At 38.6% G+C, this 25458-nt stretch overlaps 1 protein-coding gene across 1 annotated transcript in view; it reads left to right on the top strand.

Moving 5' to 3' along the window:
- Nucleotides 1–24770, top strand: part of LOC129040461 (phosphoserine phosphatase-like) — a 50941-nt gene extending 26171 nt beyond the window's left edge. Inside the window, exons 6-7 of the transcript XR_008503642.1 lie at nt 13529–13607; nt 23633–24770. The gene's annotated coding sequence lies outside the window, so the exon portion shown is untranslated. The remainder of the gene's footprint in view (nt 1–13528; nt 13608–23632) is intronic.
- Nucleotides 24771–25458: the final 688 nt, after the last annotated feature.

Here is a 25458-nt window from a genome sequence, read left to right as displayed (position 1 = left end):
GTTATATTTATAGATTTTATGTTAAAACATCCTTGTATATCTTTTATAAACTCAACCAGATCATGATTTATCTTTTTATATGCTAGATTCAATTTGTTGATACTTTGTTAGGATTTTTGAATATATATCATTGTGTAACAGTGAGCCTGTGATTTTCTTTTTTGTAATGTTTTTGTCCAGTTTTGGTGCCTGGTTTTGCTCTCTCCTTAGAATGAGCTGGGAACTATTTACTCTTGTTTTCTCACCTATAATACCATCTGGTTCCAGTGTTTTTTATGTGGGACAAATTTGAACTTTCGGTCAACCTTTTTAATTGTAAAGAATATTCAGGTCTTTTGTTCTTCCTGGGCTAGTTTTTAATTTCTTTTTCTAGAAATTCGTTCATTTCTCTTAGTTTTATTTGCCTGTAGTTGTAAATAATCTCAGTTTTTTATCTACTACATCTGTAATTATTCCCACTTTTCATTTATAATATTAACTTGTGTCTTTTTACCTGTTTGTTAATTTATCAAATAACTATTCTTTGGCTTTGTTTCATTTTTGTTATACAATAAAAATGAAATTCTTTTCATTGTATTTCTTTTCGTTGATTATTCCTATAATTCTTAAAGAACTTTATAATTGACATAACAATAACCTGTACTCATTTAAAGTGTAAAATTTATTAAGTTTTGACGCATGTATACAGCAGGGAATCACCACAACAAAAGAGTGAACATATCATCTCTCCTCAGAGTTTCGTTGTGCCTTTTATAATATCTGCCTTTTGCCCCTGCCCATTCCTTCCTTCTCCAAGCAACCATTGATCTATTTTCTGCCACTATAGATTAGATTGTATTTTCTAGAGTTTTATACCAGTGAAATCATTAGATTGTATTTTCTAGAGTTTTATACAAGTGAAATCATGTGTTTCTGATCCTTTGACAGGACTAACCAATTCCTAGAGACAGTGAATAACTCAATACTACTCTAGCTGCCTCCTTTATGTGGTTCTCACAGGACTTTGACACCTCTCTGCTACTATCCACCTGCCCTGTTCATTTCAAGATCAGGTAACAGGAAACTAGGGACATCCCTATGCTGCAAAACTCACTGAAATTATTCAAACTAGCCAGTCCTAAACATACTTACCCTGCCTTGCCCATTCCTTCCACCGAAACCACATAAAGACTCTTGCCAATGTTTTCACCCTGTTCCATTGGCCTCCTGACCCTAGTGCTTCCTCATGTGGCCCCCGTGTGGCATGGTGTGCACCTTCCTCTTCAGAACTGTGAGTAACTATCTTGTCAGTGGCAATCATCTCCTGATCTGTTGGCCTCATCATATTTGAATAATAATAAAATCTATGTTTTAAAACAAGTATATACTCCCTTTTGCTTCTTTTACTTAGCTTAATTATTTTGAGATTCATCCATATTGTTGTGTTCTTCAGTAGTTCATTCCTTTTTGTTGCTGAGTAGTATCCCATTATATGGATATACCAAAATATGTTTTATCCATTCATCTACTGATAGACATTTGGTTGCTTCCAGTTTTTGGCTACTACAAATAAAGCTTCTATGAACATTAATATACAACCTTTTGTATGGATATACATTTCCTGTTCTTGTGGGTAAATAGCCAAGAGAGGAATGGCTGGATCATATGGTAGGAGTTTGTTCAACTTTTTAAGAAACTGTCAAATGATTTTCCAAAGTGGTTGTACCATTTTGTATTTGCACCAACAATGTGTGAGGGTACTGATTGTTCCATATCCTCGACAGCACTTGGTATAGCTGATCTTTTCCTTTTAGTCACTTTAGTGGGCATATTCTGGTATTTTATGTTTTACTTTTTATTTCCCTAATGATAATAGTTTGCAGCATCTTTCATGTGCTTATTTCCCTTCCATATATCTTCTTTGATAAAAATATCTGTTCAGATCTTTTGCCCATTATTTTGTTGGGATACTTATTTTCTTACTGTTGAGCTTTAAGAGTTCTTTAAATATCTGGATACCAATCCTTTGTCAGATAAATTTTTTGCAAAATTTTCTCCCAGTTTGTGATTTGCCTTTTTATTCTCCTGTCTTTAAAAAAAATTATACCAAATTTACCACTTTATTTTTAAGTATACAGTTTTGTGGTGTTAAACATGTTCACATTGTGATACAACCATCACCGCCATCCATCTCCAGAACTTTTTCATCCTCCCTAACTGAAACTCTGTGCCCATTCAAACACTAACTCCTCATTCCTTCTTACCCCAGCCCCTGGCAATCATTCTGTTTTCCTTCTCTATGAGTTTGGCTGCTCTAAGTACTTCATATAAGTGGAATCATACAATATTTTCATTTTTGTGACTGGCTTATTAGTATAATGCCTTCAAGGTTCATCCATGTGGTAGCATGTGTCAGAATTTCCTTCGTTTTTAAGGCTAACATTCCATTGTATGTATATACCACATTTATTTATCCATTCACTGTTGATGGACACTTGAGTCGTTTCCACCTTTTGGCTATTGTGAATAATTCTGCTACGAATGTTGGTGTGTAAATATCTGTTCAAGTTCCTGCTTTCAGTTCTTTTGGGTATATTCCCAAAAGTAGAATTGCTGGATCATATGTTAATACTTATATTTAGTTTTTTAAGGAATTGCCATACTGATTTCTATAGTAGTGGTACCATTTACATTCCCGCCAGCAATGTTAAGGGTTCTAATTTCTTCACATTCTCACCAACTCTTGTTATTTTCTGGGTTTTGTTTCATTTTGGGTTTGTTTTTGTTTTTGCTTTTTTTTTTAAATAATAGCCATCCTAATGGGTTTTGTGTGTGTGTGTGTGTGTGTGTGTTTTGTTGTTGTTGTTTGTTTGTTTTTTACTTTTCTTTTTTTAGAGACAGGGTCTTGCTGTGTCACCCAAGCTGTAGTTCAGTGGTGCCAATCATAGCTCACGGTAACCTCAAACCCCTGGACCCAAGCAGTCCAGCCTCCTATGTAGCTAGGTCTACAGCACAGTAGAAAGTAGTAAAAAGTTAACCAGCTAACTTTTTTTTATTTTTATTTTTTTTGAGACAGAGTTTTGCTCTTGTTGCCCAGGCTGGAGTGCAATGGCATGATCGTGACTCACTGCAACCTCCTCTTCCCCAGTTCAAGTGATTGTCCTGCCTCAGCCTCCCAAGTTGGATTACAGACGTCCACCACCACACCTGGCTAATTTTTTGTATTTTTAGTAGAGATGGGGTTTCACTATTTTGGCCAGGCTCATCTTGAATTCCTGACCTCAGGTGATCCACCCATCTCGGCCTCCCAAAGTGCTGGGATTACAGGTGTGAGCCGTCACACCTGGCCCCCGACTAACTTTTAAATGTATTTTGTAGAGATGAGGTCTCACTGTCTTGGCCAGGCTGGTCTTGAACTTCTGAGCTTAAGTCATCCTCCCGCCTCAGCCATCCAAATTGCTGGGACTACAGGTATGAGCCACCACGCCTGGCCCCATTGCCCATTTTTAAAATTAGGTTGTTTCTGTTGTTGTTGAGCTGTAGGAGCTCTTTATATATTCTGGATTTCAGTTCCTTATCAGATATGTGATTGGCACACATTTTTTTCCATCCATGGATTGCCTTTTCATTCTCTTATAATATCCTTGATTCACAGAAGTTTCTAATTTTGTTGAGGTCCAACGTAATCTGTGTTTTGTTTTGTTGCTTGTGCTTTTGGTGTTATATCCAAGAAATTCTTGCCAAACCCAATGACATGAAGCTTTGCCCTCTGTTTTCTTCTAAGTTTTATAGTTTTAGGACTTAAATTTAGGTTTTTGACCCATTTTTAGTTAATTTTTGCATGTGGTATAAGGGAAGGGTTCAACATTATTGTTTTGCATGTAGATATACATTTTTTCAAGTACCATTTGATGAAAAGGCTGTCCATTGCATTGCTTTTGCAACTTTATGTGGGCATATTATGTGAGTCTGTTACTGGTTCTATATTTTACTCCATTGATCTGTTTGTCTATTCCTCTGCTAATACTGTCTTAAATATGGTAGCTGTATAGTAAACCTTAACACTGAGTAGATAGATTTCTCTCATTTTATTATTCTTTTTCAAAGTTATCACTGGTTTGTTTTTATTTTTTACTTTATGCAGATAACCTGTACTGTACTTTGGTTTCATGTATCCAGTAGTTTGTTCCAAGTTGTGCTTTAAGCAGAACAGATAATTTTTCATATTGTTCTTTGTGTTAATCTGCAATATAAACTTATACCATATTCTATTTTGTGTGTTTGTTTATTGCAGTAATCTGACTGACTTTCTTGCCTCCAGACTCATCTCTCTCAAGGTCCCCAACTGAATCTTGTTTTAGGTGCAACTTAGAAGCAGTAGAACTTAAGAATCTATTTCACAGCCTTAGTAGTCTAGTATCATTCTCTATATAATGTCATCTATGGAAGCGAGCTGCTTTCCATTGCCTTAGTTTCACTAATGTTGGGGAAGGTCTCTTCTCTTTGTTTCGGACTTCTCTATCACATTGCCTTTCTCAAAAGAAGACCTATAATGAAAGTTGATTTCTGGTGTTCTAGGACGTCTTCAGAAGCTTGCCAGTTTTTCAAGCTGATGTATCTCACTGGCAGCTCTTCAGAGTGCTGTTCCTACTCTACCCTTCCTTGGTGGTATGTATCAGTTTTCTACTCATCAGCACCCACCTACTCCAGCCTACTGTGTTTGTCAGATGTCTGCTGCCTGGCTAGCTCATTGCTGCTTTTGTCACTATTAGAGCTGTCTTATTCCCTTCTTTGGCTTTCTGCCTGACTTCCAGGGCAGCTGCTCTGTCATTGCCTGTCTGCCATCTGTCCTTTCTCCCACCACCCCCCACAGGTACAACATGTACTCTAATACCACACATTCTCCATGTTCAAACTAACCTCATCACTTTCCCCACCACATTTCCCAAAATTGGTCATCCTCGTGCTTATAGCATGGCAGTTCACTGAAGTTAGACATCTGGGCCTTCCTTAGCTCCAACATCTCATTAGCCTTCAATTCTACCCCTATAAATCCTCTTCTCAGTCTCCTTTAGATATTCCTGCCCTGCTCTGAGATCCATCTGGTTTGCTGGCTAGGTTACTTCTGAAGGCTTCAGTCAGTGGCCCTCCTTACTTCAAACCCCACCAGTTGATCCTTCATTCTGCTGTCAGTCATTGTGTCTAAAATCTAAATTGTTCCATTTAACCTCACCATGATAAAACCTTTGGTAGTTCCTTACTGTGTCCAGTGTTAGTTAAAACTTTCATTGTGACCTGCAGGCCCCTTCACGATCTGATCGCTGCCTCCTCCAGCCTCATTGTAGGGATTCCCCCCACCCCGCCACACCCTATCCTCACCCACCCTAGTCTTTTATGTCTGCCATTTTTACATTCATTTGACGGATATTTATTGAAGCCCCTCATGATGCCCTTACCTAGGTCTTTGTTGTTCCTAGGACCAGACAAGCTTTTTCAAGCTTCCAAATCATCTCTGTTTGAAAGACTATGTCTGACTCTTGTCTTGGCCAATGACTCTTTATCCTTCCTAGTTCAATGATTGCCACACTGCACTCCAACAGGAGTGACAGAGCGAGACCCTGCCTCAGTAAATAAAAATAAGTAAATAAACCATAATTTATTTAATCATGTCTGTCTCCCCCATTGATAGACATTAAGGGTATTTCCAGTTTTCTTCTCTTGAAAACAATGCTACATTGAATAACCTTGTACATGGGTCACTTTGAAAGTATGGGTGTGTATCTGTGGAATAAGTTTCCAGAAGTGGAATTGTGTCAGAGGGGTTGGGCATTTGTAATTCTGATGAATATTTATAGGTTATATGAGAGTATCTGTTTACACAAACTCTCGCCAATGCAGCATTCTCAAAGTTTTTTATGTATGCCAGTGTGATAGATAAAAAATGGTATCTCAGTGTTGCTTTAGTTTGGCTTTCTCTGATCATCAGTGAGGTTGAGCATCTTTTCATACATTTAAGAGAACTGTATGGTTTTTTGTGAGTTATGTTTCATATCCTTTACCATTTTTCTTTTAAACTGTTGATCCTTTTTTTCTTAATCTGTAAGAACCCTTTATGTAGTAGGGAAATTGGTCTTTGTGAATGAGTTGTAAATATGTTTAAAAAAGTCATTCTTTAATATGGAAGCAGCTGTTTTAGTGGAATAGTGGAAAAAGAAGCCAGATTGCCATGGAGACAACTCTTTTTAGAGATTTGGCTGTGAAGCAGAGTAGAGAGAATGATAGCTGGAGGATTGATGTAGATGCAAAGAAGTTTTTCATCTATTCTTTGAAAACTTAATTGTGTTAAAAACTGGTGTGAAAGGGAGGGGTTAAAGCTAGAGATGGTGATAGGGAAAAATTCAGGGTACCTAAAGGACTGAGATTCTTGGGTGGAATTTCCGAGAAGGAGAACATTTCTGGATATAGTGACTGGGGAGTTAAGGGTGTCCAGTCCAATGGCTTTTGTTTTCTTGGAAGTGTAGGCAAGCCCAACAGCCAAATGTGTGGGAGGAGATCATTAGAGGGGAGAGGAGGTTTGAAATCACCGCTATGGAGAATTGGAGAGAGCTAAGGAAAGACAGAAAGCCTGAAGAAAGTGCTTAGGGTTCCATCGAAGTGGAAATAGTGATTTGAAGTGATATAACCCTTATGAGTTGTTTGATTTTTTTTTTTTTAAGCAGCATTTGGCAATCCAAATATAGGGCTGACAATTCGGGATTTTTCTTTCCATGTTGGTGTAATAGAAGAAGAGTGTAGCGAAGGAAGTTAGGACAAAAGAAGGATTGAACTGACACCAAGTTTTCTTGATTTGGTAGAGAAGGAAATAAAGATAGAGAAGAGATATTGGAAAGAATTAGAGAGGGGTTCAAGAGACTGAAGGCCTGGGTGAGGTCAGAGAGTAGATGTAGTAGGCATAACAGAGAGAACTACAAGGATAGAAAATGTGGTTGGAGAGTGGGAAGGCAAGATTTATTCAGTATGGGGGCTTTTCTGGGTGATTACAGAATCTGGAGTACAGCCATTGTTGTGAGTGGCCCAAGTGTAGTAGAGATATAGGTTCGTTGGAGTTAGGGAAGTCAAGGAACTGAGAGCCTGGCCCAGATGTGGATTTTGGTTGTCATCCATGAGGATATTGGTATCATCCAGGAGAATAGCAGGCCTTGGGGACAGGAAGAAAACTGAGCCACATTACAATGTTTTCAGTGACAGGAAAGCACAAGACAAAAAGCTTTCAAGAACAGGGACTGTTAGGCTGGGTGCAGTGGCTCACACCTGTAATCCCAGCACTGTGGGAGTCCAAGGCAGGGGGATCACTTGAGGTCAGGAGTTCAAGACCAGCTTGGCCAACATGGTGAAACCCCATCTCTACTAAAAAAAAAAAAAAAAAAAAAAAAAATTAGCCAGGCATGGTGGTACGTGCCTGTAATCCCAACTACTTGGGAGGCTGAGACAGGAGAATTATTTGAACCCAGGAGGTGGAGGTTGCAGTGAGATGAGATCATGCCACTGCACTCCAGCCTGGGCAACAGAGCGAGACTCTGTCTCAACATAAATACATACATACATACACACATACATACACACATACACACAGGGAGTGTTAGAGCAGGCTGCAGGAGAAATGCTTCCTATATGGCATTCTTGAGGAGTGAGGAGGAGCTCAACCCTGCTTCCTGAAATGGAGCTCTGAGATGCTTAGAGTAGAAATTTGGAAACCAGAGAGGGAAGTAAGGAGAGTGTTGTTACAGATGCATTGTATATGGGGTATTGGGAATTCACAGGAGTTTGCCTCAAAGTCTTTCTTGGGGAAGGATGAGGCTTTCACTGTGATTTTCCTGGTCATGGTCTATGGATATAGTACCCATTAGTGACATGGATCTTCATAAATTCTGATGTGTCTTTTCCTCTCTAGTTTATGCACACCAATTCTCTCCAACTTGCATCACCATGCATTTGTTCTTTTCCCTTGTTCTTGTATAATCTTTCTGGAAAGGAATTTGTTATTGTAGGCTAATTGTCATTCCCACCAGTATTTGAGTCCTTTTCATATGACTCTTGCCAGTATTAGATATTTCATATGATTGATCTCTTCTGATTTGGAAAATAAAAATATAACCTCATTATATTCGTTTGATTAGTGGAGACAGTCAACACATTTTCATGTACTTTCTTAGCTGTTTGTTTTTCTTGTCTGTAAATTATCTGTTTAGGTCCTTCAGATTTTTCAAAATTGGGCTCTTACATTTTCAATATTGTTATAAGTTCTTGTTTCAATTATTTATGAGAGTTTGTTTTCTTTTTAAAAATAGACTCTTTTTTTTCTTGGAGAAATATAAAATGAAAATTAAAATAGACTTTATGTTTTAGAGAGCTTCAGGTTCACAGCAAAATTGATCAGAAAGTATAGCGAGTTCCAGCCAGGTGCAGTGGCTCATGCCTGTAATTCCAGCACTTTGGGAGGCCAAGCAGGTGGATCACTTGAGGTCAGGAGTTTGAGACCAGCCTGGCCAATGTGGTGAAACCCCATCTCTACTAACAATACAAAAATTAGCTGGGTGTGGTGGCACACACCTGTAGTTGCAGCTACTCAGGAGGCTGAGGCAGAAGAATCATTTGAACCTGGGAGGCGGATGTTGTAGTGAGCCACAATCACACCCCTGCACTCCAGCCCGGGTGACAGAGTGAGACGCCGTCTTTAAAAAAAAAAAAAAAAAAAGAGCCTTTAATCCCAGCACTTTGGGAGGCCAAGGCAGGCGGATCACGAGGTCAGGAGATTGACACCATCCTGGCTAACCCAGTGAAACCCTGTCTCTACTAAAAATACAAAAAATTAGCCAGGCATGGTGGCGGGTGCCTGTAGTCCCAGCTACTCGGGAGGCTGAGGCAGGAGAATGGTGTGAACCCGGGAGGCGGAGCTTGCAGTGAGCTGAGATTGCACCACTGCATTCCAGTCTGGGCGACAGAGCGAGACTCCGTCTCAAAAAACAAAAGAAGAAAGAAAGAAAGTATAGAGAGTTTCTAAATACTCCCTGGCCTCAACACCTGCACGGCCTCCTCATTATCCACATCCTACACCAGTGTGGTACCTTTGTTGCAATTGATGGACCAACATTGACTCCCCATTATCACCCAAACTTTGGTGTTGTACATTCTGTGGATTTGCACAAATGTATAATGACATGTGTCTACCATTGTAGTATCATATAGAAGAGTTTGACTGTCCTGACAGTCCTCTGTTCCACCTACTTATTCTTCTCTCCCTTTTCCTAACCCTACAACCACTGATATATATATATTTATATATATATATTTTAATATATTTTATATATATATATTTTTATATTTTATATATATATATATATATATTAAACAAGGTCTTGCCCTGTCACCCAGGCTGGAGTGTAGTGGTACAATCACTGCTCACTGCACCCTCAACCTCCCAGGCTCAAGTGATCCTACCACCTCAACCTCCTAGGTAGCTGGGACTACATGCACACACGACCATGCTTGGCTAATTTTTGTATTTTTTATAGAAATGTGGTCATGCTATGTTGCCCAGGCTAGTCTTGAGCTCCTGAGCTCAAACAATCTGCCTGCCTTGGCCCTTCAAGTTGTTGTGATTACAGGCATGAGTCACTGCACCTGGCCTTTTTTTTTTCTTTTTTTTAAACCAGTGATCTTTTACTGTTACCATGGTTTTTCACATTGGCTTCTTTCACTTGGTAATATGTGTTTAAGTTTCTTCTATGTATTTTCATGTTTTTAGCTTATTTCCTTTAAGCAGGGAGTAATGTTTCATTGTCTGGATGTGCCATCACTTATTTATCCATTCACCTACTGAGGGACATCTTGATTGCTCCCAGTTGTGGCGATTATAAATAAAGCTGCTGGAAACCTCCATGTGTAGGTTTTTTAGTGGCATAAGTTTTCATCTCATTTGGGTAAATACCAAGGAGCACAATTGCTGGATCATATGGTAAGGGTATATTTATTTTTATAAGAAACTACCAAGCTGCCTTCCAAAGTGGTTGTACCATTTTGCATTCCCACCAGCAATGAGAGTTCCTGTTGCTCCATATTCTTACAAACATGTAGTATTGTCAAATGTTTTGGATTTTAAAACCAAAATCCATTTTAATAGATGTAGTGGTATCTCGTTTTAATTTGCAATTCCCTAATGACTTGATGTTCTACGTCTTTTCAGATGCTTATTTGCCGTACTGTATATCTTCTTCAGTGAGGTGTCTGTTCAGGTCTTTCACCCATTTTTAATCAAGTTGTTAGTTTTCTCGTTGATTTTAACCATTCTTTGTCCTTTGTCAGATGTATCTTTTGCAAATATTTTCTCCTAGTCTGTGGCTTGTCCTCCTCTCATTCTCTCAGCATTGTCTTTCACAGTGTAGACATTTTATATTTTAATAAAGTTGACTATCAGTTATGTTTTCATGGATCATGCCTTTAATGTTATATCTAAAAAGTTCTCACCATACCCAAAGTCATCTAGATTTTCTCTTGTTATCTTCTTGGCATTTTATATTCTTGTGATTGATATTTAGGTCTATGATTCATTTTTAGTTAATTTTTGTGAAAGGTATAAGGCCTGATATGGATTAATTTTTCTGTATGTACCTGTCCAGTTCCAGTATCATTTGTTGAAAAGACTATCTAGCTCCATTTTATTATTGCCTTTGCCCCTTTGTCAGTTAACTATATTTATGTGAGTCTGTTTCTGATCTCTGTTCTGTTCCATTGATCTATTTGTCTTTTCTTTTGCTAATACCACAATGTCTTCATTACCATGGCTTTAAAGTAGGTCTTGAAGTTCAATAGCATTAATCTTTGACTCTTCTTCAGTATTGAGTTGGCCCTTCAGAGTCTTAATGTCTCTCCATGTAAACTTTAGAATCAGCCTTTTTATATTCATGAAATAACTTGCTGAGATTATGATTGAGATCGCATTGAATCTATAGGCTTATTTGGGAAAAACTGACATATTGACAATATTGAGTCTTCCTATTCATAAACATTGTTTATGATGGGTTCCTGTATGTTTAGGAGCTTTTGTTTTTTCTGCTGTCAGATATTCCACTTCTACCTTATGATTTCTTACATCCCCTTTTATGCTTAGAAAGTTTTTCCTCATCCTGAGCTCATATATTCATTTATTTTCTTTTAAAATGTGTTTTTCAAGCATTTTTTTTTTTTTTTTGAGACAGAGTCTCGCTCTATCACCGAGGCTGGAGTGCAGTGGCATGATCTCGGCTCACTGCAACCTCCGCCTTCCAGGATCAAGCGATTCTCCTGCCTCAGCCTCCCGATTAACTGGAATTACAGACGCGTGCCACCATGCCCGGCTAATTTTTTTTTTTTTTTTTTTTTGTATTTTTAACAGAGACGGGGTTTCACCATGTTAGCCAGGATGGTCTCAATCTCCTGACCTCGTGATCTGCCTGCCTCGGCCTCCCAAAGTGCTGAGATTACAGGCGTGAGCCACTGCACCTGGCCCTCAAGCATTTTATTTTTAAACCTATGTGGAATTTATTTTTTTATGTGGAATAAGGTGGTGGTCTAACTCCCTCCCCTCAAATATGTAGTTATTTTTCCCAAAACCGTTTTCTATTGATTTATCAAGAATAGACCTACATACATATATAATAGCTTTCCACATGTTTTCTGACCCTTGTGAAGGAAATCGTATGAGTTTTCAATTTTGGATTATGCTCAGGTAGTAATTGAGCTGGGTTCTGCCAGAGATCAATGTTAATTCACTATCCAGATCTTCCACAGAGTTATAAAAATCTAAGTTTTATGAAAATCTAACAATATGTCACTGGTTTAATGATCATAGCCTAGGAAGAATGGGGAAATGGTCAAAATCTTATGTGGATGCACCTGAAGAAGACCACTGCTGAACCCATTTCCCTGGGCACAGATGCTGGTACTAGAGGCAAACTCCTGGGGTCTATATTAACCATCTACATCTCCCTCTCTTCCCCCCTACCCCCGAGATTTTCATGTGTCCCTTAAAAATCTATGTCCTACTTCCCTTGGAGAGTCACTGCCATATTGAACACTTTAAAGTGTGAGCCCTGTGAAGATGGGGCTCGTGAGTGTATTGCTCCCCAGTTGTTTCTCTAGCACCTAGCTCCAGTATAGGGTATAAAAATCTGAATGGATGAATAAACCACTATTACTGGTGGGAATATGCTACTATCTTACATGGTTTGAGGTGGAATGAAGGTTGAGAACAGCTATATAATGTGTTCCTTGAAGGGCAGCAGTACATCAGTGCAGTCAGCCTACCTTCTCCATACTTCTCACTCAGAAAACTGTAAAGTTGCACCTAGCAATCAACTTGGGAGCTTTAAAAGGGACTGCTACCTAGCTCTCACCCACAAAGCTGCAGTCTAGCACCCATAACTTTTTTAAAAAGTTTTTTCGGCCAGGTGCAGTGGCTCATGCCTGTAATCCCAGCACTTTGGGAGGCCAAGGTGGGCGGATCACCTGAGGTCAGGAGTTCGAGACCAGCCTGACCAACATGGAGAAAACTCATTTCTACTAAAAATAAAAAATTAGCTGGGTGTGGTGGCACATGCCTGTAATCCCAGCTACTCAGGAGGTTGAGGCAGGAGAATCACCTGAACCCAGGAGGCCGAGGTTGCAATGAGCCAAGATCATGCCATCACACTCCAGCCCAGGTGACAGTGCGAGACTCCGTCTCAAAAAAAAATAAGTAAGTGCTATTAAAACATTTTTATTTTTACAGGTTGGATATCCCTAATCCAAAAATCTGAAATGATCCAAAATTTGAAACTTTTTGAGCACAGACATGATGCTCAAAAGAAATGCTCATTGGGATATTTTGGATTTCAAAATTTGGATTAGGGACTGGGTGTGGTGACCCACACCTATAATCATAGCACTTTGGGAGGTTGAGGCAGGGGGATCATTTGAACCCAAGAGTTTGAGAGCAGCCTGGGCAACATAGTGAGACTCCATCTCTACAAAAAATTTTTTCAATTAGCCAGGCATGGTGGTACATGCCTGTAGTCCCAGCTAATCAGGAGGCTGTGGCAGAAGAATCACTTGAGTCCAGGAGGTAGACGCTGCACTGAGCTATGATCATACCACTGTACTCCATCCTGGGCAACAGTGCAAGACCCTGTCTCTTAACAAAAAAATAAAATAAAATAAAATAAAATAAAATAAAATAAAGAAAAAAGGAAATTTGGATTAGGGATGCTCAACCCAGTGAGTATAATCCAAAATTTGGTTAAAAATCTGAAACACTTCTGGTCCTCAACCATTTCAGATAAGGGATAGTCAATCTTTATAAAGACTCAATTAGTTATTGGGTATCTGGCGAAACATGCATATCAGGTTCCCAAAAGATCATTGGTTTAGGCATACATTTTAATAGCTTGGAAATCCAGAATACTCTTCTGGTGACCAGCTCAGACATAGTCATGATAATATAGGACCTCACTTAACATGGCTTTTTATTTTCCAGATAAGCATGGATTCCTGGTTCATTCTTGTTCTGCTTGGCAGTTGTCTGATACGTGTCAGAGCCAACAATGCTACCACAGGTAAATTGTCATTTGATAAGGCTGCTATTTGAATGAAATTTTGCTTTCACATTTAATAAGCCAAATTTGAAAACCTAGATGGTATTTGAAGAAAGAAATATAAAAATTTTATTCAAAATGATGGTAAAATAGGTGTCTTCAGAAATCTTGGAATTGTGTTGAATGCTCAGCATTGTTTTCCATACATATAACTGCTTTAAATAAATCAAAGGGATTATGTGTTCTTTCCTGAAAAGTAAAATAAACTGTAGACATTTACAATTCTATATATGGTTTCTGAGGAATTAAGTGAAGAATCTTGTGTCTTTCTCCCTTAAACAGTAGTCCTTTAGAGGAGGTAGGAAAGGCCCAGCATTAGATATGACATAGGGGATGAGTGGGTGCTTGGGGGTATTGGTCTTTGCTTGGTCTCCATATGTTTGAGAGTTTATTAAGGCTTACTGCTTAGTGTCTCACAACTTTTTAGCCTCACATTCTTCATGTGATATTTCCTTGTTTTTTGGTGCTTGTAGTTGCACCTTCTGTAGGAATTACAAGATGAATTAACTCATCAATGGCAGAACCAGTTAAAGACGAGGCCAAAACTTCAAATCCAACTTCTTCACTAACTTCTCTTTCTGTGGCACCAACATTCAGCCCAAATATAACTCTGGGACCCACCTATTTAACCACTGTCAATTCTTCAGACTCTGACAATGGGACCACAAGAACAGCAAGCATGAATTCTATAGGCACTACAATTTCAGCAAATGGAACATGGCTTCCAGATAACCAGTTCACAGATGCCAGAACAGAACCCTGGGAGGGAAATTCCAACACCGCAGCAACCACTCCAGAAACCTTCCCTCCTTCAGGTACTGGAGATGATTCTGTTTGTTCTTTTGCTCTTTGAATTTATTCACCCTTTTATTACCTTGATTATGTCTTCTAGCCTTAAAATTTCTTCAAATAAGTAAAATTGCTCAAGTGAGGTAATAAAACCTAGATTTTAGGAATATCTGGTTAGCATGAATGAAGAGGAAAGAGGAAAGATTCTGGAGTATATTATTCTGCTAGGTGGGATCCTGGTTAGATTGAGAGGATTCAGTGTGCTTAAAGGTAGAGAAGAAGGCTAAAAAAAGACAAGAGAAAGAGAGGAGCTCATTGACGATGCAAGAGACTGAAGATGAAAAGATACAGAGACTGAGTAATAAGATTAGGCTTGAAAAGGGAGGGGTCCATGGAGACCATGGAAAGGAGAATGGATATGGATGTCCATGACAATTAGATATGGAGTGAGAGGCCAGTGGCCAGGGGTGGCATTAGAAAGAGGGGCTCTGGGAAATGGTTAAATTGCAGTGCCAGTTGTTCAGGGCCTCAGGTTGAAGCAGTAGTCCCAAGGATAAAATCAGAGACATGGATCTGAGACCAGGGCAGGTAAAACAAGTTTTCTGACCTCTTTGAATCTTAGGTACCTTGTCTATAAAAGTGGATTCGAGAGTTCCTCAAAGGCTTCTGTGAAGAGTAAAGGAAATAATCATTACCTGATTGCTATGTAACTGTCATCCCTTTCCTAGCAAAAATTACTCTTCCCTCTCCTGTGTTCCCCAGCCCCTTGGCTCAGATTTCTTCCCAGTTAGATGGTGAGTACCCCTAAGTAGAATCACATCTCACTCATGAGGAACATTTAGGAACTGTTTGCTCAGTTAATTCTCAATTGTTACTACAGATGACATCTTTTACTCACCTTATAACTCAGACCCTTTACCTGCCTGCTTTACCCCTATATCTTCTACCATAAAGACAAGACAGCAGCTGGGCACAGTGGCTCACGCCTGTAATCCCAGCACTTTGGGAGACCAAGGTAGATTAATCATGAGGTCAGGATTTCGAGACCAGCCTGACCAACATGGAGAAACCCCATCTCTACTAAAAATACAAAATTAGCCAGGCATGGTGGCATATGCCTCTAATCCCAGCTACTTGGGAGGCTGAGGCAGGAGAATCACTTGAACCCAAGAGGCAGAGGTTGCAGTGAGCTGAGATTGTGCCATTGCACTCTAGCCCAGGCAACAAGAGCAAAACTCTGTCTCAAAAAAAAAAAAAAAAAAAGACAAGACCATATTTGCAGTTAAGGGCACAGTCTGCAGTGCCACACTGAGTTTGAATCCCAGCTCTGCCATAAACCAGCTATGTTTATGGCAGGACAAGCTTACTTAATTTCTCTACCTCAGTTTGTTCTTCTGTGAAACAAGAGTGAGTGATAGTAATAGTTCTTACCTCATAGAGGAGATATTAGGATTAAATGAGTTAATATGGGTAAAGCACTTATAAGCCTGCACATGGTAAGCAGTATTTTTAAGTGTTAGCTGTTATTATTGTGATTATTGCTTTGATAGTTACCAGTAAAATATATGAAGGTACCTTTAATGCAGATGGCATCCCACTATTCTTGATGAGATAGGAGACTGCAGACAAATAATGTCTGATATTTGCTTTGTGCTTTAAAGTTAATAGAGTTTTGTCATGGTTATTACTGTGTGCTAGGCATTGTACTAAGAGTTTTCTGGAATAATCAATCCTATGAGATAATTTCTATTTTGTGTTTTATAGGTGAAAGTATTTTACAGTGATGAAACTGTAATTTATGGAATTTTTTTCAAAGTACAGGTCATGACACAATTCATGAAATCACTTTAATGGGCCACCACTAGTTGTTTGTTTTGTTTTGTTTTAATGGATGATCCGATTCCATTTTTATTCTTTTAATGTTACATATACACTTTTTTGAAATTTTAGTAACAACATAAAAGGTTGGGTTGTGGCCATTGCTTAGAGAGAAAGGTAGAATAACTTGTACAAACTGAATGAGTGAATGGAAAAGGTGGAGACTGTAACATAGGCCTGACTGACTGGACAGCCCATGTTCTCTTCTGTACTGTCTTTCATTTAACAGTTCTGTGACATGACCATGGATAATCATCTCTTTTGAACAGATGCTTAATTTCAGACTGTATATGGAGGTTAAATGATTTGCCTTAGATCTCAAGGCTGACAAGTTAGGCCTATTTCTCACTTTTGCTGTCTTTCCGCTCTGCTTGTAGGGAACTTAGTTTTCCATAAACTGACTTAGGTCCAAATTACGCCACAGCTAAGAATCTAGTTATTGTACATTTAACACATTTCCTATCATAGGAGACTGAGACTACATTTCTCTAGTGGCCTTTATTCAAGATGAGTAAAACACAAGAAACCATTATCACACATGGGAATTTCATAGTCTTAAACCCCACATCCCACTCATGACCACCATTTACCAGTCCTCCTGTAACAGTTACAATTTTTTATTAAAACAGTATTTGATGTTGTATATTATTGTATTATGAAATGTTATTCATTGCTGAGCTATAAGTATAAATGGATTGTTTTTCTTTCTTGTACATTTTTTTCTGGATTTAATAATTGCCTTATTTTTTGTTTATTTAGTTTCCTATTTAGTCAGGCCAGGCACAGTGGTTCACACCTCTAATCCCAGTGCTTTGGGAGGCCAAGGTGGACAGATCACTTGCGCTCAAGAGTTTGAGACCAGCCTGGGGAACATGATGAAACCCTGTCTCTACAAAAAATATAAAAATTAGCTGGGCATGGGTGCATGTGCCTGTAGTCCCAGCTACTCGAGGCTGAGGTGGGAGGATTGCTTAAGCCCAGGAGGTTGAGGCTGCAGTGAGCTGTGTTTATACCACTGCACTCCAGCCTGGGTGACAAAGCAAGACCATGTGTCAAAAAAGTTATTGCTAGTCAATTCTTACCATGCTCTCCAGAGTCTCTCAATATAGCTTTCTACAAAGTGAGATCTATTAGATAATCTTTTTTTTTTTTTTTTTTACCTCAAGAAATTCCTCCTGAGCCCTCCATTATCTTATTCCAGTCTAGGCTTGTTGGTCTCTAGGGCCACTACACAGATATATCGGCCCCCAGGCCCTTCTCTGTCATTCTGGGAATTCCCCTTGCTGCTGCTTCCTGACTTCCATATTGTCTTCCTTCTCGTCTTCTCTCATCATTCAGTAGAGTCCTGAGAAAAGGAGTCCATGGGAGGTAAATTGCATGAGACCTTGAATGTCTAAAAATATCTTTAGGGCTGCATATAGAATTTGAGGAATATTTTTTCCCCAGAATTTTTAAAGTATTTCCCTAACTGACACCTGCTTACCAGGCTTGGCGGATTTTACTGCTATCTTAATTCCTAATTTTTAATAGGCTTTTTAGGATCTTCTCTTTATCACTGGTATCCTGAAATTTCATAGAGATGTATCTTGATGTGGGTCTTTTTCATTCATTATTATGGATACTTGACAGGCCCTTTGGAGCCTTGATCTTGCATTTCTGAAAATTGTCTCCTATTTTTTTGAAACTTTCTCTCCCTCTTCCATTTTCTTTGTTCTCTTCTCAAACTCTTATTATTTGGATATTGGATGTATCTTGAATTCTTTAATCTTTTAAATTTTTCTTTCCTGTTGATCTTTGCCTTGAGTCTTTTTCTCCTTTTAAAAATAAACAAAGGCCGGCTAGGCACAGTGGCTGACACCTGTAATTCCAGCACTTTGGGAGGCTGAGGTGGGAGGATTGCTTGAGCCCAGGAGTTTGAGACCAGCCTAAGCAACATAGCGAGATCTCATCTTTACAGATAATTTAGACATTAGCAGGGCCTAGTGACTCATGCCTGTGGTCCCAGCTACTCAGGGCTGAGGCAGGAGGATCACTTGAGGCTGGCAGTTGAGGCTGCAGTGAGCCATGATCGTGCCATTGCACTCCAGTCTGGGTGACAGACCGAGACCTCATCTCAAAAATAAATAAATAGGCCAGGTGCGGTGGCTCACTCCTGTAATCCTAGCACTTTGGGAGGCCAAGGCGGGTGGATCACTTGAGGCCAGGAGCTCGAGACCAGCCTAGCCAACATGACAAAACCCTGTGTCTACCTACTAAAAATACAAAAATTAGTCAAACGTGTTGGCACATACTTGTAATCCCAGCTACTTGGGGGGCCAAGACATGAGAATTGCTTGAACCTGGGAGGTAGAGGTTGCAATGAGTCAAGTCCCTGCACTCCAGCCTGGGGAACAGAGCGAGACTCTGTCTCAAAAAAAAAAAAAAAAAGTGACAAGTAAAAAAGTAGAATACCTTTTAAAAATAAATAAATAAACTCCTTAAAAAATAAAACAGCTTATATATTCATTTTTTCCATTTATAATATAAATAATAAATATGCTGAGTTCATTTCTGTATATTGCCTTTTCAGTTAGCCTATTGTACTTGTTTTATGTTTTTGTAAAGAGCTGCTGTATTGAAGGATATACCTTAATATATTTATCCAGTTTCGTCTATCAGTGGACATTAAGATTGTTTTAAGAGTACTCTTACAAACAATACAGTTTGTCATTTCACACATATGAGAATATTAGTAGGATAAATTATTTTAAATTTGCATTTATAAATTTAAGGATATTGCCACATTTCCATCTGCTGGGAAGTATATTCCTATTAATATGTCAAAGTGCCTGTTTTTCTAAATTCTATTTAGTGCAGTGATTATTAAGCTTCTGGATCTCTGCCAATCTGACAGGTAAAAAATAACATCTCAGTGTAACTTTAATTTGCATTTCTCTGAGATTGAGCAACTTTGTGTAATTTAAAAGATCATTTAAATTTATTTTTCTGAGCATTCTCTGTTTTTAGTCTTTACCCGTTTTTATTAGGGTGTCAAGGTTTCCTGACTCATTTGTTGTAGAAGCTCTTAGTATGTTTGGGAAATGAGCCCTTTGCCTATGGTAAAACTGCAAATATTGTTCCCTAGGTGGTCATCTAGATTTTCTGCATTGCAGAAGATACCATTAGCTATTTTTAGTTATTTAAATTTAAATATTTCTCAGTTTAATTTTTCTATGAATTGGGTCATATCTAGGAAGGCTTTCCTTACTCCAAGATTATAAAAATAGTTTTCTTCTGGACTTCTGTGGTTTCTTGTGTGTGTGTGTGTGTGTGTGTGTGTGTGTGTGTGTGTGTATGTGTGTGTGTGTGTGTATGCGTGCACATGCTTAGGACTATCTGGAACTTATTCTGATGCAGAGTGCGAGCTATGGACCTGTTTTTCCCCAAATAGCTAACTTGTCCGAATACCCCATTGAGTTGAAATGCCACCTATCTTATTATACCTTAAATTCAGATATTTATTTACCTCTTCATATGTATTTGAATATTTGGGAACATTCATTTTGTTTTCTATTAATCTTTTTCTTTGTCCATGTGCAAAGCCCCACTGTCTTAATAATTGTAACTTTGTATTTATATCTGGTAAAATGAGTCATTGCTTGATAATTTTATTTTTCTGAATTTTGCTAGCAATTCTTATCATTATGAACATTAGAATCAACTTGTCTAGCAGGAAAAATGTTTGTATTGATCATTTCAAATATGTAGATTAACAGAGAAAATGGCATCGTAAAGATGTTGAGTCTAACTATCCAAGAATGCAGTATATTCCATTTTCTGAAGTCTTTTTTTTAATCTTCTGTTTTTATTATTATAAATGGAGCATTTTCTTCCATCGTATCTTCTGTCTGCTGTTGGGAATTTGAAGGCTACTGATTTTTGTAGAGACATTTTGTACTGGCCACCTTAAACTCTCTTAGTGTTTGAAGTAATTTTCTTCATCAATTATTATGGCTTCAAATAATCTCATCTGCAAATATTTTCCAAATTTTTAGAACTTCCTTTTTCCTCTGTTTAATTACATTGATGAGTACCTCCAGAACAAAGTTAAACAGCTGATAAATGCAGACAGCATTGTCTCGTATCTGACGCTAAGGAGGACACTTCTAGTGGTTTTTCATTATACATGGTGCTGACCCTTGAGATAAACATATTTTATTGTGTTCAGGATATAACAATTTATTCTTGTTTTAATAAGCATGTATGTCAGGAATGGGTGTTAAATTTTGCCAGTTGCCTGTTCAGGATCAATGAGCAAGATCTGAATGATTTTTTTTCTCCTTTGGTCTGTTTCTATGTGGATTCTATCAGTAGGTTTTTATTTATTTATTTTTTAGAGACAGGGTCTTGCTCTGAATTAATTCTTTAATCTTCTTAATTTTTCCTTTCTGTTGACCTTTGCTTTGCTTTAAGTCTTTTCCTTTGAGTCATCCAGGCTGGAGTGCAGTGGTACGATCATGGGTCACTATAACCTTGAACTCCCAGATTTACGCAAACCCTACTTCAGACTTCTGAGTAGCTAAGGGCTATAGGCACATGTCACCACGCCTAGCTAATTTTTAAATTTTTTCAGAGACAGGGACTCATTGTGTTGCCCAGAGTGGTCATGAACTCCTGGCCTCAAGCAATCCTCAGCCTCAGCCTCCCAAAGCATGGGATTACAGGCGTAAGCCAAGGCCACCCAACCATTTTGTGTCATTCCTGTAACAAGCTGTTGCAGTCTGTTTGATATTTGATTGATTGATATTTCTTTTTTTTTTCATTTAGAATTTTCTCTGTCTAGATATTCACGAATTGTCTCTAAATGAAATTGGTCTATGTTTTTCCTTTGTGTGTGTATCCTTTTTGATAAGTTTTAGTTTTTAGTGTTTTGGTACATGGAAAGGATTTGAAAGTTTACACTAAAAACTACACATTCATTCATTCATTCATTCATTCATTTATTGAGACAGAGTCTCACTCTGTCACCAAGGCTGGAGAGCAGTAGCATGATCTTGGCTCATTGCGGCCTCCACCTCCTGGGCTCAGGTGATCCTCACACTTCAGCCTCCCAAGTAGCTGGGATTACAGGTGCATTCCACCATGTCCAGCTAATTTTTTGTATTTTTTTGTAGAGATGGGGTTTTGCCATGTTGCCCAGGCTGGTCTCAAACTCCTGGGCTCAAGGAATCCTCCTGTCTTGGCCTCCCAAAGTGCTAGGATTATAGGTGTGAGCCACCACATCTGGCCATTTCATTCATGTTTTCAAATGAATGAGGAAAAGTTCTCTTTTGTGATTATTTATTATAATATCCTACAGAGCTATTAATTTTTAAATTTCATTTATTTTATGTCTCCTTTTTTTTTGGTCTAGGTTGACTAACCGTTTATTTCATGGGTTTGTTGCATTTTTTCTTCCAAAGAACTTGCTATTGTGCATTTATTAGTTCTTTCATTTTTAAGTTTTCCATTTCACTGATTTTTATTTTCTTTCTACCTTCCTTAGAATTATTTTGTGCTTTTTCTATCTTCTTAAATTGAGTGCTTTATTTATTTTCATTCTTTCCAGTTAATTAACATATTTACTGCTGTGAATTTTGTACAAGCACAGCTTTAGCCACATCCCATAGGTGTTTCTATAGGTAGTTGTGTTAGGATGTGCTATAAGCTGCTCTGACAAAGATACCAAAATTCAGTGACTTAAATAAGACCAAAGTGTCTTTCTCTCCCCAGTCACATTCCAGAGGTATGCAAGGCCTTTGTCTCAGTAGGGACCAAATTCCTTTCCTCTTGTGGCCCTGCCATCCTAACAATATTGCCCTTATCTGTTTGGTTAGAGATAGTTCTCACCATTGGGTTCTAGTTCCAACCACTGCGAAGGAAGAACAAAGGGAATAGGGGCCATTTCTTCTCCAAAAGATGTGATCTGGAAGTTACTCACATTGCTTTAGCTCACATCTATTGTCTAGAATTCATCACATGACTACACTTAGCACAAAGGAGTCTCAAATGTTGTCTCTGGTCGGAGAGCTTGGTGCTCAGCTAAAAAACAAAGGTTCTATATCAAGGCAAGAAGAGGAAGAGACTGATTTGAGGGGAGGAGAGTTGGCAGATTCTGCCACAAAACTTATCATTGTTATTTTTAAGGTATTTTTCCATTTTGGGTTGCTTGTTTGTTTGTCTGTTTTTTGAGATGGAGTCTCACTCTGTCACCCAGGCTGGAGTGCAGTAGTGCGATCTCTGGTCACTGCAACCTCTATCTCCCAGGTTCAAGCGATTCTTACACCTCAGCCTCCCAAAGTGCTGGGATTAAAGACATGACCCACTGTGCCTGGCCTGGTTTTGATTTGTTTTTTTCTTTGAAATAGAGACTTGCTCTGTCACCTAGGCTGGAGTGCAGTGGTGCGATCTCTGGTGACTGCAACCTCTACCTCCCCGGTTCAAGCGATTCTTATGCCTCAGCCTCCCAAAGTGTTGGGATTAAAGGCATGAGCTACTGTGCCTGGCCCATTTTGGTTTTGATTTTTTGTTTTTCTTTGAAATAGAGTCTCGCTCTGTCACCTAGGCTGGAGTGCAGTGGCACAATCTCAGCTCACTGCAACCTCCTCCTCCTTGGTTCAAGTGATTCTCATGCCTCAGCCTCCTGATTAGCTGGGGTTATAGGTACCCACCACCATGCCTGGCTAATTTTTTTGTATTTTTAGTAGAGATGGGGTTTTACCATGTTGGCCAGGCTGGTCTCGAACTCCTGGCCTCAGGTGATCCACCGCACCAGGCCTCATTTTGGTTTTGATTTTCATTTTCAAGTGTTTTCTTACTTTGTTAATTTCTCATTTTATTGCATTGCGACAAAAGAATATTGTACTGTTTCTACTGTTGGGATTTATAAGGGCTGTGGATATTCCAGTAGCCTTTGGAAAGAAGGTTTTCTCTGTTAGTGTGTAGAGTTTGGGATATACCAATTAGATTTTATTACTTATCATTTTGGTCTTTTATATCCTTACTTAATTTTGCCCTCTTGAATTTTAATGGAACAAAAGACATAAAGTCTTCTAATAACGTGTTATCTTTGCATTCTTGTACTTTTTATGAATATTGATGCTGCACTATTTGTGTATCCAAGAAGAAGGTCAGACCACTGTCCAAAGTTTAGTGAATCTGGGCAGTCTTGTTTCCCAGTTGCTGGAGGATGCCTCATGGAGGAAAGCATCCCTAATCCTGGAGCTTGTTTTGTTGTACTCTGAATTGTAATGTGTTTCTTTAACCTGAATGAATGTTTCTATTTTTTATTTATTACACAGGTAATTCTGACTCGAAGGAGAGAAGAGGTGAACTGCTCACCTTCTATCTATTGTTCCTTTTACACAGTGTACAGTATTCATCTATTTCCTCTGCTCACAGTCTGTGGTAACCATGTGCATCTGTAGCTGTGTTGTTTTTTTCCTTCCCTTAAGTCGTTTCCATGCTAACCTCATAGAGAAGAGCATTAGAAACAAGTACTTTATTCAGTATGTTTTTTAATATAGCCTTTGAATTCTAACAGCTATGATGTATTTTAACAAGTAATAAAATATATCATACTTTGTCATGTGAGGTCATACTTGTTAACATTGCCTTTTGGTGATATTAGGTCATAATTTCTGTACCATGGATTACTTCTGACTTCTAGGCCACAGTTCCCTTTAAACATTCTTTGTGTTATTTTTCCCTTAGTCTATAAAATGTCAACCCTTTGTGGCTTTATATGGATTTTATGGATTTTCAGCCGTTTAATGTAAAGTCTCTATGGCCTGAGATGTTGTGTCTGTGGTTTAAGCTGGACCGCTGAGTCCCTGGTCACCAGAGAGCAGGAGGACACGGGTACTCATCTGCAGAAGTGTAGCACATTTTGCCTAGAACAACAGTAAGGCTGCTATCAAAGAGCATGAGTGAAAGAGAAAGAGATCATCTAACATTCTAAGAAGTGATTATTTGAGTTTTAAAAATGTTACTCTTTGAAGCAAAGTTTGTATAATTTTCTATTTTATCAAATCAGACTTGAGTTTTTTTCTGATTCTATTATTTAACCATACACAATTGTCCCTGTGTAATTAAGCAGTGGAACACTTGGAGGCATATGAAGTCCCACTAAGTAGGGAGCATTTGAGTCAGAAAAGTGGGTACTCCGATCCTTTATGTGATGTCCATCTGTTATTGTATTTTAAGGAATAGTGAGGTGTTACCATACTGTGTATAGATTTCCCTCACTCTTCCAGCTCTCACTTTTCTAAACTTGGGAACTAAACGTTGGATTAATGCGATGTCTTTGCTATTCAGATTCACTTGCCAGATTCTCACTATCAAATGTGAACTTAAATAAGTTTTACTGTATTTACTTGCTCCCTAAAACTGCTCTTTTAACCAGTCTTCAATAAAGTCAAAAGTCAAAGTGGTAGGCTTCAAGATAAAACATAAGATCTGTTGACTCCTTCCTCTATTTAGTATATATTTTCTTTTTCTTTTTCTTTTTCTTTTCTTTCTTTTTTTTTGAGACAGAGTCTTGCTCTGTTACCAGGCTGGAGTGCAGTGGCGTAATCTCGGCTCACTGCCACCTCTGTCTCCTGAGTTGAAGTGATTCTCCTGCCTAAGCCTCCTGAGTAGCTGGGACTAGAAGCGTGCACTACCACACCCAGCTAATTTTCTGTATTTTTAGTAGAGACAGGGTTTCACCAGGTTGGCCAGGATGGTCTCGATCTCCTGACCTTGTGATCCACCTGCCTCGGCCTCCCAAAGTGTCGGAATTACAGGCGTGAGCCGCCACACCTGGCCGGAAGATATTTTTAAAATAATACGCATGAGAAAATAACCAGTTTCTTGGACTTCAGAAGAGGAAGAAAGGTTTCCCTCCTTCTAATTTTATTCCTTTCTGCTTTGGCAATTAAAACATCAGACACTACTCTTCAAAAGCACCCAAAGACCAATGCATGAAAACCTGTAGCCCTTAATTCATCTGCATACGACATAACCGCTTATCAAACCCATTATAATACAAAGATTTCCAAACAGCTTGCTTATTTCTCAAAAAGCATTTGGCTTTAAAATTAGAATGTGATATCCAAATTTACAGCAATACTTCTAAAGATCTGGT

The sequence above is a fragment of the Pongo pygmaeus genome, chromosome 6, assembly GCF_028885625.2.
Source record: "Pongo pygmaeus isolate AG05252 chromosome 6, NHGRI_mPonPyg2-v2.0_pri, whole genome shotgun sequence".
Classification (NCBI taxonomy): domain Eukaryota; kingdom Metazoa; phylum Chordata; class Mammalia; order Primates; family Hominidae; genus Pongo; species Pongo pygmaeus.
The sequence above is the reverse complement of the archived record's forward strand: the minus strand, read 5'-3'. Positions and strand labels throughout refer to the sequence as shown.